Source organism: Heterocephalus glaber, unplaced genomic scaffold (genome assembly GCF_053883595.1).
Source record: "Heterocephalus glaber isolate CG9 unplaced genomic scaffold, H.glaber_assembly_v1.0 deba00000943, whole genome shotgun sequence".
In the NCBI taxonomy this organism is placed as follows: domain Eukaryota; kingdom Metazoa; phylum Chordata; class Mammalia; order Rodentia; family Bathyergidae; genus Heterocephalus; species Heterocephalus glaber.
Window position 1 is genome coordinate 7,422,632 of NW_028258175.1, and position 14,150 is coordinate 7,436,781.

A 14,150-nucleotide genomic window follows, 5' to 3' on the forward strand; every position below is an offset into this window, starting at 1 on the left:
TACAGACTGCGCTCTACTGCTCCCTGGAGAGGGTGGACCAGTCCAACTCCTCCAAGACGCAGGATAGGGAGACACATAATTTCATAAAAATATACAGAAGATAATTTAGGTTACGTCTTTGGAGTTATTTTCCTTGGCTGAATATGCATTCGTTAACTCTTTTCGAATTACGTCTGACAGCCCGTCAGAACTCCTCCCGCCACTTTGGACTTTCCCGACCTGAATTGTCCAATGAAACAGCCCGGCCCTCTCTGGACTTCCGGCTACTTGCTAGCGGCTACTTTTAGGACTCATCTCTTCTAACCTCCGTTCTGCGGAGGTCTTGGGCAATGGAGCTCGGCGATTGCTTCTTTCTTGTTGAACCCCTCGCTAGATCATTAGTTCTGTGAGGAAAGAGCCTTTGCGCGACGTTAGTTGCCTTTGTATCCCCTAAAACAGGCCAGGGACACTTTAACGTCGGTCCTCAACCTGAGGTGATCATCATGAAGGTCTGTGCTCTCGGGATTTGCATCCTAGGCTCGCCTTATAAAGAAAACAAGACCCAAAACTAGTTTTTGTGTTTTTAATAGGAGACGAATGAGCGGAAACCTGCATATTGAGAAAGGTTGTCATGTGATGATATGGGAGAGAGAGAGTTGACTGTGGGTGTTACCTAAGGTGACCTGTGCCTGGCACAGTACCAAATTAAAGGTGAAGGTGTGGTCCCTGCCCCTCGGGACTTACAGTCCTGTGCTTTGATTGGCACGTTGGAAAACATCAGTATCTTCGCGAGTTTGTTGGAAGTACAGTACAGCATCTCCCAGTCCCATATATGATCTGGATCTATGTTTTTATAAGGCTTGATGTGATTCGTATGCATATTAAAGTTTCCGAAAGGCCGGTAGTGTAGACATTACAAGGCACAGGCAAACTTGTGCCTTCTTTGGCTTGTGTGTGAACTGTTTACGACTGCCTCAGACTAACAAGCGGATGTAGTCAATAACCTGCGCCAACCCAATTTCTGGGCCTTCAGCCACCCCCGTTTCCCCAATCCATACTGCACAGTAGTTTCCCCGATGTGGTAGACTTACTCTAGTGATGCATGAGACGATTATAAATTGGTACATGAATAAACGTTCCATTTTAATGACTACATTTTTTTTATTATGGTAAGCAATCCTAGTAAATGAATTCCTCTTTAAATGCGTTTACTAAAATGTGTTGACTTAAAAAAGGTTAAGTAACTATTGATGATATGGAGGTATGGCACAAATCATGAATGTGCTATCCAGTGAACAAAATTTGGGGCACACTGCTCTGGTTCTTGCCAACTTCAGTGTCTTATCCATGTTTTTCAGGATAAAGTTCAAATTTGTTAATATGTTATACAAAGCTCTGTCTAGGATCTCCCCCTTGCTTCCCATACTAGGGATTGAACCCAGCTCTTTTAAAATTTTGAGACAGAGGATAGCTAAGTCACTAAGTTGTCCAGGCTGGTCTCTTAACTTGCCATCCTCTGGTCTAGGCCTCCCAGGATTGTTGATGTGCACCATGCCCTGCTACCTCTAGTACTTTTAAACTCCTCCCTCCCAACTTCTGGACCCCTAAGAGTCCAGTCATTGGAACTTCGTCATCCAACAGTTCAGGTCAAGTGGGACCAACACACACATCCCTGTATGTGCACAACCTTTCCTATGTTTAGAGACCTTCACCTATTTAAAATGTCCCTTTATTCTTAGGTTGTAACATCCACAAATCAAAACATAACTTGTAGGGAATGGGGAAGGGGACGTTACCAGGACCTCTGCTATGGGTCCTGCCCTGTAAGCCACCACAGCACAAGGCGATTAAAGAACAGATGGGAAATGAGACCTAGAGCAAAGAAGTTGGGTCTTGGGACCTGATCAATGCTGCTGATGGCAACGAAGACAAAGGTGCCCAAGCGCATCCACTATTGATTGAATACAATCGTGGGGAGGGATAGAGACCCAGGTGTGCTTTGAAGGCATCTAGTGAGATACTGCCTAGTGAACACCTGGCATGATGGCACCAGACAGGGCTGTTAGGGAGGAAGCACTGTTTATCTAGCTTGGATAGAACAGACTGGTACTGGGTCCGGGTGCAATTAGCAAGCAACCCATCGGGTCAGTGAGAAGCCATAATTCAGAGGAAAGGATTTTAATGGGGTTACGCGGACCTCAGGTGCGTGTTACTCAGCAGAGCCCTGCACTTCACAGACCAGGTTCTAGGTTTCCGTGGCAGCCATTGAGGGAGGAGCTGTACTCGCCCAGTCCGCCATCTGACACGCCCATCTGAGTCACGAAGAGCTGCAGTCTGACTCCTGATATAAAACAATAGAGCCGAATTACGGACAGCAAGAGGCAGGTGCCACTCAAGAGCAGGGATGTCTCCTACAATAACTGACTCATAACCTAAAGAGGAAAACTTTGGGGCCGGGCATTTAGCTCAGTGGTTTCGCCGCCTGCTGAGCAAGTGCACGGACCTGAGTTTGATCCCCATTACCAAAAAAGGGGGGGGGACTTTATTCCAAAGATGGTAGGATTTGAAACAGAATAGAGCATGATATCAGCTAGATAAATCAAAATCTTAACTTTATCTAGTTAAATTTGCAAAATTTCCTAGGAAGCTTTCCACTACAAAGTAGGAGTGCCATCTTGTGGACACATTTACCACATTCACCTCCTGCTTTGCCCTCCCCAACTTCATGACTGCTGCCCAGGTGGAGGCTTCTGCCACTGAAAAGTGCGGTATGGGTTAAGCTGAAAATAGACTTAAAAACTCCATGGCCTTGTGGTCTGTAGTGAATGATTATTGTAAACACATATTTTCTTGCTAGCGTTGCCAGGCACATAACTCCCCATGCATCCTGTTAGTACTACCAAGAGCATAATTCCCTATCTCTGCCCAGGGCTTGAACACATTCTGGAATGTAATATACTCTATATGATGCCCATTCTAAGTATGTGTCTTTCTTATTCGCTCCTCTTTGGCAGACCCTAAACTGAACGGATGCATACTCCAAATAAGTTTCTTACCCTGAGTTTCGCCTTGCTATAGACCAATTAGTAATAATGATATTATATATGTAACCAATCAACTGCCTGTTCTGCTTCTGTACTAGTTCCTGCTTGCAAATCCTATATCAACTGTAGACAGACAGAAAGACAGTGCCTGGTTCTCTGAGGAGTTATCCCAAACAGGCCCATCGACGTAAATAAAGTTTGCTTTCTGCCTCCAAGTCCTGGGTGCCTGTCGGTATTTTCTGTTTGCCATTACACCACAGCTGGAGTATTTTATTCCAGAAGACAAGAGAATCCTTGAAATTGTTTCTGCATTGGAGATACTGAAAGCCTTGGAAGATGAAACAAGCAGATAGATAGTAAGAGAGCAGGCCTGGAAGAGCAGATGAGTGCATTTTTACAAAGCTCTAATTGTTAGTTTTATTAATGAGTTCAGTTGGACCCAGATGGGATGGGGTGGGTTAGTAGGTGTATGCATGGTGGGTGTGGGTGATGAAAAGAAATGAGGTGGTGGTGGTGGTGGGGGAACAGGCCATAGGAGAGTGGCCTGACTTTGTACTTGGGAACAACATTACCTTACCATTTTAGGGTCAGAGGCATTAATCTTGCCTCTTTCCAAATGCATAATTTTGACCTTAGCATTTCCTTCTCCATTTGTCTCAGAATCTTACCCAAATACTACCACTGATGAAATCTTCTCTGGCTACTGTAGACTGGAGATTTTTTCTTCTTTTTCTGAACTTTACTGACTTACATTGGTAATTTGCATTTATATTTTATCTTTATTAAATAAAACACTGTCAGAATTTTCAGACACAAACAAATTTAATCAACTCCCGTTTACCTATTGCCCAATTTCAAGCATAAACAAAGTTTTTTCTTTCTTTGACTTTAAGCTCCTTAATGAAGGGAACTATGACTTACAAATGTTTAAGATGACTTCAATCATAATGGCAGGTTGTTTTTGACACCTTGATGAAGTGACCAAAGTCTGACGTCAGAGCAGCCTTAGTATATATTTATTCTATTTTCTCTTGAACGTGAATATTTCCACTTGAGCATAAAAAATGTCTCTTCACTTTTCTCTTGGTTCTATGTAGGATCTAAGTGAGTTTTATATGTACTTCATTGCTTGATGTCAGATATGAAGGGGAGAAGCCAAGTGAGATCACTTGTACCATAACACTGCAAAGACAAAGGGAGGGATTTTGGTGCTTTATTCAGAATGAACATTTGGACTAGTCTAGGACGTGACCATGCTCTAGTTCATACAATGTCCAATTGAACTTCATGATAGCAATAAAACCTAAAAATTTCAAGTTAGACTAGTTTGTCTTCTTTTTAAGTATTTTAAGACTCAAGTAGCAAAAGCTTTTTTTTTTTTTCTGGTACTGGGGATCGAACTTGGGTCCTTGCACTTGCTCAGTGGGTGGCAAAACCACTGAGCTAAATCCCCAGCCCTCAAAAGCTATTTTGACAAGATCTTGACACTGGTAAGTTTAGGACATAAATGAAGAAAAAATATGTTTATTGATCTGTTGATAGTTTGTTTGAATGGCTCCATGACTGAAGATACACTGCTACTATATTTTGTACTGTCAGGAAAAAGTTCTACATATCATCTTTTGTTGTTGTTTTGAGACAAGGTCTGCAATGTACCCCAGACTGGTCTGGAACTCAAGATCTTCCTACCTCATCCTCCTAAGTGCTGGGATTACAGGGCTGTGCCACCATGCCTGGATCCTCTTAACACCTCTTAGTCCCTTTAAACACTCATTAATGAGACTTTCCTGGTAGGGCTAGCCCATTTTTTCCCCTCCCAAAGCCAAACAAGACACTTTCATCCAAATTATGTGGGTACTTGTTAAAGTGAAGATTCTTGAGTTCCGCACTATACTTGATTTAGTCAGAAACTCTAGAGTTGGGAATCCAGGAAGCTGCATTTTAAATAAATGCCCGTAGGTGATTCTATCAAGTAATGCTTAGGGAACAGCTGGCCTCACCTGGAGGACTTATCGGAAGTGCAAACTCTGAAATTCTTGCTTGCTTACACACAAAAGCAGTATAGAAACGGAACACAAAACTTGCAGTAATTTTTAGTTTCACAATTTACAACCCTCTGCCTGCATTTGGTGAATTCATTTTAGATTTTGGATTCTGCTTACTCTTCCTTGTACCTACCAGCTCTTCACAACCCTTTCCTTCCCTTCTGTCTGTCCAATGAAGGAATTTCACAGACGTCTAGGAATATTTAAGTGCTGAACTTGGCTGTTACTTTCATTCCTTTTTTATCCTTCATCCTACAATACTTTTATCTTTTTCTTTTCATTTAGTTTTTTTTAATATCTGCATTTTAAAAATATCTGCCTTTGATTTTTTTGTAACTAGGGTGATTATATAATTTATTATCTGAACTGGGGAAGTTTTGAGAATAAAGGGGGAGAACCACCAGTAATTAGGGTAAAATAAGCGGAAACCATGTGGCCCAGAAGTCCCACTCTTAGACATATACTCAAGAGAAATGAGGGCATATGTCTACCCAAAGGTTTGCATGTGAATGTTCACAGTAGCATTATTTACAATAGCTAAAATGTGCAAACAACCTAAACTGGTGAGTGGGTAAACAAAATGTACTGTTATCTATAGAAGAGAATTATCAAAATGTAGGTAGGAATTTTTAAAAAGAAAAAAATACTGATACATGCTACAACATGGATAAACTTTGTATGGGGAGAATAATGGATCCAAAGAAATCCATATCCTTGTTTCTGGCATCTATGAACGAAGTATGTTGCAGGGGAAAGGGACTGTACAGATGTGATGAAGTTAAAACTCTGAAGATGGGGAAAGATTACCTGGATGGACCCAACATAATCACAAAAATTCTTACAGGATGTACAACAAAAGGGCAGACTGGTGCAATGACAAGCCAAGGTAGGCCCCAGAAGCTGGAAAAACAATGGGTTTTCCTCTCAAGCCTCCTGAAGGGACACAGCTCTGTTGATATTTCAAGTTTTGGCCTGGTAAGTTCTGTTTTGTACTTCTGACTTCCAGAAATCTCTGACAATTTTATGTTGTTTTAAACCACTAAGTCTGTGGTTGTTATAGCAACAATAGGAAACTAGTACCAACCTCGTGAATATTATGTAAAGTGACAGGATCCTGACACAAAAATCCACATGATTCCATTTGTATGAAATTCCAGGAAAGGCAAATCTATAGAGACAGAAAGATGAGTGGCTGTTAGGGACTGTGAGAGTGTGGACGGGTACTAATTGTAAATGGACACTAGCGATTTTACTGGGGTGATGGAGTATTCTAAAACTGGTCTGTAGTAATAACTGCACAACTTGGCAAATTTGCTAGAAGTCATTGAATTGTATTTTTAAAACGTGAACTATATGATGTATAAACTACACCTTAGTGAAGTTGCTGAACAGTGAGGCAGATGGTTACTCCAACTGTAAGACAATGATTCATCAAAATTTTCTGGAGATCTTACTATAGAAGATGCCTTGGTCTTTATTCATTGACTATGAGTTGAGGCCAGGGCATCTGCATGTTACCAAGTTCCCTAGGGAAAGCAGGTAGACATCACTGGAATGCTTCTTAACTTTTGGTCTCTTTGTACTACTATCTGCATTGTAGTCACCTGGTACTTGTGAAAAATGCAGATGTCTGGGCCCCACTGCCATTCCACTGCATCAGCCTTTGGGAGTGGGTCCATCATTGCTTTTTTAATGAGTTTAAGAACTTCTCTATTTGGTGAGCAATGGCCTGCTCTTATGCTGAACTTCTGATTGCTGTCCAGCATAAAAGAGACTTGGATAATTAGCTGTATTTGTCCCTCAGAACTCATTTTTTTTTCTCTTCCTGTCAGCTAATCTAGCTCTATGATAAAATTACAGAGATGTTATTGAAAGGTCCCAGAACACTTGTTTCTCTTTTTCTATCTTCCATACACCTGAAGAAAATGTCTTGAAAATATTTTATTCCCAGGGAGCACATTATTATATACATGTGTGTATATATCAAGGCATAAACACACACACACACACACACACACAGATATGTCACAGATTACAGGCTGGTGAGCAGGTATGAGAGGTGGTTGGAACCACTCTTCAGTTATAATGAAAATTATAATAAAAATTATAATTAAAATTATACTTCTGTTTTTATTTTTTCATGTCTGTTTGGGCAAACCTCAGGAATATCTGCTCCAGTGTGACCTGACTAATGGAATAATCTAGTACATATTCATCTCTGATTGACTCCAACATACCGAATATCTTTGAGGCAACAGAAGAAATCACTGTTAAAAAAGTCTCTTAGAGGGACAGTTGGGAAAAATCCTATGTTAGAGAGAGGGCAGCTGCATTTACCCTTTCCTTGCATGGACTTCAAGACTCCTTATGAAACCAATAAATTAGGAAGAGCTTTGCTCGTCAAGCCTTTTGTCAATGTCAGTTTCCTGTTAGTTAATGTCAGGTTTTATAAGCCTCATACCTGCTGATACAGAACTCATCTATGTCCTCAAACTACAAATAAATTCTAATAGGCCAAGTTGACTTGAGACTAAAACATATCATAAAATTATAGTGGATGAGAGTTGGGAAGAAATGATACTGGCTTTACACCAAGTACTGTATCTGAGAGAGAATGGATTCTAGGCCTAGAATGGGTTCCTTATGGAAGTAGGTTTGACTGACACTCTCCTGTGCCTGAGTGTTTCATATTACCCACCACCTCTAGAGGTAAATAAAATAGTTCCTGTGGTTCTTGGAGGGCCTGGTACAACACTCACCTTTCTTCAAGTCGTTCTTGTTGGGTATGTGGTAAGGGACCATCCTTTTGTGTTCATGTGTTAGAGAGCTGTTTACGAGGGAAAGGGACACTTTTTGAGAGGGATAGAGTTAGAATGAAGGCCCTTTCCTGGCACTTGTACTTTTGAAACCAAAGAAAAGGCTAGAGTAAAATTAAAAGGGAAGAATTAAAAGTTTACAAGGAGAAAAACAACAACAACAACCAACTGGGTGTGGTGGCGCATGCCTGGAATCCCAGCACTCTGGGGGCTAAGGCAAGAGGACTGCAAATTGGAGCCCAGCCTGGGCAATTTAGGGAGTTAGCGAGACTCTGTCTTAAAAAATCAAAAGGAGGGGCTGGGAATTTAGCTCAGTGGTTTCACCAAAGGACCCGAGTTCGATCTCCGGTACCCCCCCCCCAAAAAAGAAAAAAAATCAAAAGGACTGGGGATGCAGCTCAGTGTTAAGGCCTTGGGTTCAATCTCTAGGACTATAAAACAACAGACAAACCCAACAAAAACAAAAACAGAAAAACTTCAACAACTAATATTGCTTGCAGATTTTTAAATCATGTTTGATTTTATTAAATACATTCCTATTTTCTATATTCCATAAGAGTGCATAGAGATGGCAACAGGAAAACAGGATTTTAAAGAGATATTTACATGCCTGAGAATGGATAAACAATAGTCAAGAGAATGGATAAACAAAGACATATACACATACAGCATAATATTCAACTCCAAACATGCTAGAACATGGATGAACCTCGAGGACATTAAGTGAAATAAGTCAGTCATGAAAAGACAAAAAATGTATGATTCTACTAATGAGGTATCTGGAGTAGTCAAACTCAAAGACAGAAAGTAGAATGGTGGTTGCCAGGTGCTGGATGGAGGACAATGGGAATTGTTTAATGTGTGTGGGGTTTCAGTTTTTCAAGATGAAAAAGTTCTGGAAATTAGTTGTACAATATGTATGTTTTTACTATAAGACTATACACTTAGAAATTGTACACTTAGGTTAAGATAGTAAGCTTTTTATTTTTACTGTAATAAAAATCTCATAACTCCATTTCCAATACAATGTTTTCATCATACACAAGTCAAAGTTGAGTTTAAAATATCACTGGGTTCTTTGGATTTTAGGAGAAAAAATATCAGAAATTTATTTCTTTCTGAACACTTGCACATATCTGAGTTTTGACTCACACGGGTAATAATTCCAGGGGTTCCAATGTACCACTGTATGTTGGGATAAGCTATATATTTTTGTTGTTGTTTTTGGTACTGGGGATTGAACTTGGGTCCTTGCGCTTGCACAGCAGGCGGAGAAACCACTGAGCTAAATCCCCCTCCCTAATAAGCTATATTTTTAAAGCACTTAAAAGCACTTGATCCCTTTAAACAGAGAAACAGCTTAAGAAGTGGCCAATGTTTACCATTTGATTAAAATTTGGATTATGGACTAACAGTACCCTCAAAGAATGGGAAACCAGAAGGGTCTCCCCCACACCCTGGTACCAGGGATCGAACTCAGGATCTTGAGCTTGTGAGGCAAGTGAGAGGCAGAAGTGCCACTGAGCTAAATTCCTGGCCCAAAAGGCCCCTCTTTTCTGCGGTGTGTGTGTGTGTGCACACACACACATGTGTGTATATACAGAAGGAAGCAAGGCAATGTAATGGCTAAAGGGACTTTTGGAAAACAGGATGAGGATGGAGAGCATTTAGGCAGCAGAATGAAATGACTAAAAGCATCAAGGTTTTTGATGCTAACTGTGAAAAGGTGGAGGCCCAGAGAAAAATTCTCTTTATTTGCTAGATGATTTTAGAGCCAAAGAGAAATGGTTTTATTGTGAGACAGAACAATGAATGATCACTGAGAACCATTCCAAAATGGATGTTAAAATTAGAATTTAGAGAACAATTGAAACAAATGTAATTATTCTGATAAAATTAAGATATTAAGTATCATGAATTAATATTTTTTGTTTATGAATCAGCCTTAATCATTAGGCTAATAACTTCAGGAAGTCAGGGTTCTTGTCTTATTTACCTTTATACCCTTAGCATGTAGCACAGTGCCTGGCAAATACTGGAGTCTCCAGATAATGTTTGTTAATGAAAATTAAAGCAGTCACATGGAAATGATTCCACTCTAAATACCCAGCTAAAGTCCCACTACCTCAGTGAAGCCCTCCAAGATGCTAAAGCATCCATTTCTCTCTCCCAAATTTCTATACCACTTCTGTCTGTCATATGGTTAAGCATACTGTTCTGTACCTAAACCATGTCTATGTGGTCCTATATCTAAATAATTTAAGTATGAGGACAACGTTAAAACATTCAAATTGTGATTTGTGTCCATTTTATTTTTATAGGAAAAGCAATGAAATAATTAGTAAATGTCATACTTATGTTTTAGATGGCATGACAGTGAAGGGCATGGCCAGCTGGGTTTGCAGAATCCTGCTTTATAGCATGAAGTGAGCTGGAAACTGTCCTCACAGGACAAGCTGGCTCTAGTTGGACACACTGAAGAGGGAAAGAGAACTAGGCCTAAGATGAAAGGAGGAAGCACAACAGCCAGGTGGAAGAAGCTTCCGTCAGAAGTGTGCACGGTGGGAAAGCTGCAGACCGAAGCTTTTCACCTTGGCCAGCTCACAACAGCCTGGACTGTCTGCTCCTTTGCACATCTTAGGCTAGACTCAGACTAAACATCAGCCCTTTTAGTTTACTTGTGGGAAAAAATAATCCTCTCAGCAAGGAGGATGCTGACAATTCTACCACAGTTCAACGTTTGTGGAAGAGAATACATTTTTATAATTTTAAGATATCTGAATTTCATCCCAGGGAAGCCAAAAATGAGCCAAACATTGTAACTTTTTTTCTTTCTTTTTTTTTTTTTGTGACCTAACTTGATCAAGCCCCAAGGTATAAGAATATGAGTACACAAGAATTGCTATATGGGATCAGGCTCCAATTTGGTTTCTACGAAGGTAAAAGGCAAGGATATGGTCCTTACCTTAATGTAAGCACACAATACAGTTGAAGTAAAGGAGAAGTAAGGATAGGAGAAGGCTTCCAAAGGGAAGAAAAACATTCAAGCTGAGATTGGAAGAATGATTGGTTAGTTAAGAATTGGTTGTGTGTGCGTGTGTGTGTGTGTGTGTGTGTGAGAGAGAGAGAGAGAGAGAGAGAGAGAGAGAGAGAGAGAGAGAGAGAGAGAGAGAGCGCTTCCCATTGCTCTTAAGGCAAAGTCTAAACTCCTTGACATGGTGTAAAAGGCCCTTCCCAGAATGACATTTTTCTACCTTTCCACTCTGACTTGAGTGTACAGAGTAGATGGAGGGTGGGGCAAGACTAAATCCAAGGAGATAATTTTAGAGATAGTTTCAATAATGGGAGAGACAGATAACACTTTTTCAAAACTCAGGTGATGTTCATGACATACAGATGCATCATTTCCAGAAGTTAGAGGGGGTTCTTTTATGTTGCTTCCCCTTATACAGGCCAACATAGCTTATTTGGCTGGGAGACAATAATGCTTCAGTGCCAGACTTAGGGCAGTGGCCCTCCCATGTACAGAGGAGCTCTGAGGATGTTTCCCACTGCTTGGCATGGAAAGTACTTTAGCAACCCAATGTGACAAAGAAAGCCAGAGTAAATTCCGTACTGTGAACCACTCGGCCATATGCTCAAAGAGAAGATACAGTTGGGAGCAAATACAGGCGAGTTATGTTTGACTAGTAAGTGGTCTTCATTTATGTAGAGAAGACATCTGCACTGTGGAAATATTTATTTGTTGGTTTTATGTGCAGTTATATGCCAAGTTCTAACTGAAAAGTGAAAAGAGGTCTTTTGTTTTAGTTAGCATTCCTTGAGCATACCTTGGCTAAGGTAGCAGAGAGAAATCTTAAACACTGAAATCAATAATTAGTGCATGAATAATTATCTTATGGATATGAAGAATTATCTTGCAAAGTGTAATTTGAGTCATAAGATAGCACCATTAATGACCAAAAGGGGCTACAGAGGATCTTACTATCTCTTCTTTTTACATCACTGGGGTAGAAAGTTTGGGAGCCTTGTGTCCCAACTGAAGCTTGACTGGGAGGGTTGTGCTTGAGCTCCACAACCTGGAAAGGTTGTTTCGATGAAATTCTTTGTACTTTTGCCTTCTTTCACCTCTTGGTTTTTGCCAGTAGAGTGTATCCGCTTCCATACTTGATCTTGAGATTCAGTGAACTTCTTAGGTGCTTGAACTTCTTCTTCTTCTTTTTTATTTTTTTAAGAGTGCTTTAAACAATTTATTTAACTGAAATGCCATATACTGACTTCCATTTATTTTGATACATGTTGTCCCCAAGATGACTTAGAGGATCTTCAAGCCAATATAAATGTTTCATAAATATTTGGCCATTTGGGTATACATCTGCACAATACCTCACATCTTTCAGCAAGAAAAACACTGAAGAGTAAAAACCTGACACAATTAACTGGGTATAATGAGAATCTGCTCCAAATATTTGTTTCTCTGAGGTAGAGGCACCACACACCTGTTCAATTAAGAAAACCATCCTTACAACACAGGATGACTTTTTATTTTGAAGTAGGGCTTAGGGGATTCAGCCGCTAATTAAGTGCTGAATGCCAGAACTACATCCTCAGCTTATGCCATGAATTCATAGAGAATCGGTTCCAACAGCTCAGGCTCCTTCCCATTGGTTCTCACAAAGTGCGCTTCTCTGGATGGGGCAGGCTGGCGCTTCAGTTGAACCCAGGTACCTTTCTCTTTGGCTTCCTTCTTTTTCTGATCATTTTCCTTGACCCATTTCAGGAAGCTATCTCGACTCTTTGAGTGTTTAATATGCTCCTTACACACATGAATCCTCTTGGCAAGCATCTTGCAATTAACTTGCTGGTTTACAACAATGCCAACAGCTTGCTGGGTAACATTGTAGACTCTTCCAGTTTTGTCATGGTAACATTTGGGTGGCATTCCTTTTTGAACAGTACCCATTCCCTTGATGTCTACAATATCAGGCTTTTTGTAGATTTGTGTGTATGTGGTCAAAGGAACAACCCCATATTTTCTAAAAGGCCTAGAGAACATATACCAGGTTCCCCTCCTCTTTCCCTTTGTGTTCGTCATTTTGGCAAATTACTGGAAGATGGCGGTTCTGGCCTAAAGCTGGGTTTTTTTTGTTGTTGTTTTGTTTTTTTGGTACCGGGGATCAAACTCGGGTCCTTGTACTTGCGCAGCAGGTGGCAAAACCACTGAGCTAAATCCCCAGCCCTGAACTTCTGATTTACCATAATGACCAATCTTGAACACACAGCCTCACATTTCTTTCATACTCGAAAAAAAAAAAAGGAGCCAGAGTGGGTATGTCTGGAGAGGGTCACCATGGAAAGGTAAGGAAAGTCCTAGTATCACTGCTATTTAGGATCAAGGAAGGTAGGTTTGGGGAACAGAGATCTTTTGTTGTAGACAAAATAAAACCAGGAACCAAGTGGCAGAGGCTTAAATATGTAAGAAGAGTCAGTCCCAATCTCTTTCTGTGTCCATACTTTAGGATAGTGTGCACCACAGATCTTATCTGAGGACTCTGGAATGTTTCCTCTGATGAGAGTCATTGACTGAAATTTCTCCAGGGAAGTTAATAGGCTCTAGTAAGGTCATTGCAGACCTATGTTCTTAGACTTAAGCAAGCCTCCATGGTACTGAGTGTGACTCCCTTCCTCCACATCCCTCAATCAAGGTATGGGCTGTACCTCTGGGAGGTTACAACAACAGGACTGTCCAACTTACATGCCCATGAGACTGTGTCCCAGAGGGAGTATCGGGCCACAGGATCCAGGCCAAAAGACAGATTATCCAGAAAGATGATGTCAGGCCTTTCCAGCAGGGTAATAATATATAAATATGTATACATATATATAAAATATGTTTAACATATATAGAAACAAACTCATGTTTCTATTGTTGGTGAATGACTAAGTAAGTCCTGGAAGCCTCTTAGTGCATTACTCTTTTTTTTTTAACCATTCTGCATGAGAATTTGCTTTAACTCTATAAATATGCACTTTTGGTAACCAGATAAAGACAAGAGTACTAACTATGCTGCTAGGCAATATTGCTTGTGATAAAAATAGACCCTGATTGATAAATTACGGCTGGATAGGGAGAATTATTAACACTGACAAAGCTGAACTTCGGGCTTTTTGGAGTGTAGTGACCTTCATCTTTGGTACCTGGACTCTCATGGGGACTTGGGAAGCTATGTCCATGGGGTAGTGCTATAACAGATACCGGTTCCTGT

At 40.5% G+C, this 14,150-nt stretch overlaps 1 long non-coding RNA gene and 1 pseudogene across 3 annotated transcripts in view; both read right to left on the reverse strand.

Moving 5' to 3' along the window:
• Window positions 1-979: 979 nt before the first annotated feature.
• Window positions 980-14,150, reverse strand: part of LOC101707262 (uncharacterized) — a 42,606-nt gene continuing 29,435 nt past the window's right edge. For all 3 annotated transcript variants that reach the window (XR_015450454.1, XR_015450451.1, XR_015450452.1), the window contains 3 exons: window positions 6,153-6,236; window positions 3,945-4,205; window positions 980-2,320 (listed from right to left, as the gene is read on the reverse strand). This is a non-coding gene — a long non-coding RNA (uncharacterized LOC101707262). The remainder of the gene's footprint in view (window positions 2,321-3,944; window positions 4,206-6,152; window positions 6,237-14,150) is intronic.
• Window positions 12,208-13,400, reverse strand: LOC106010360 (large ribosomal subunit protein eL21 pseudogene; annotated as a pseudogene).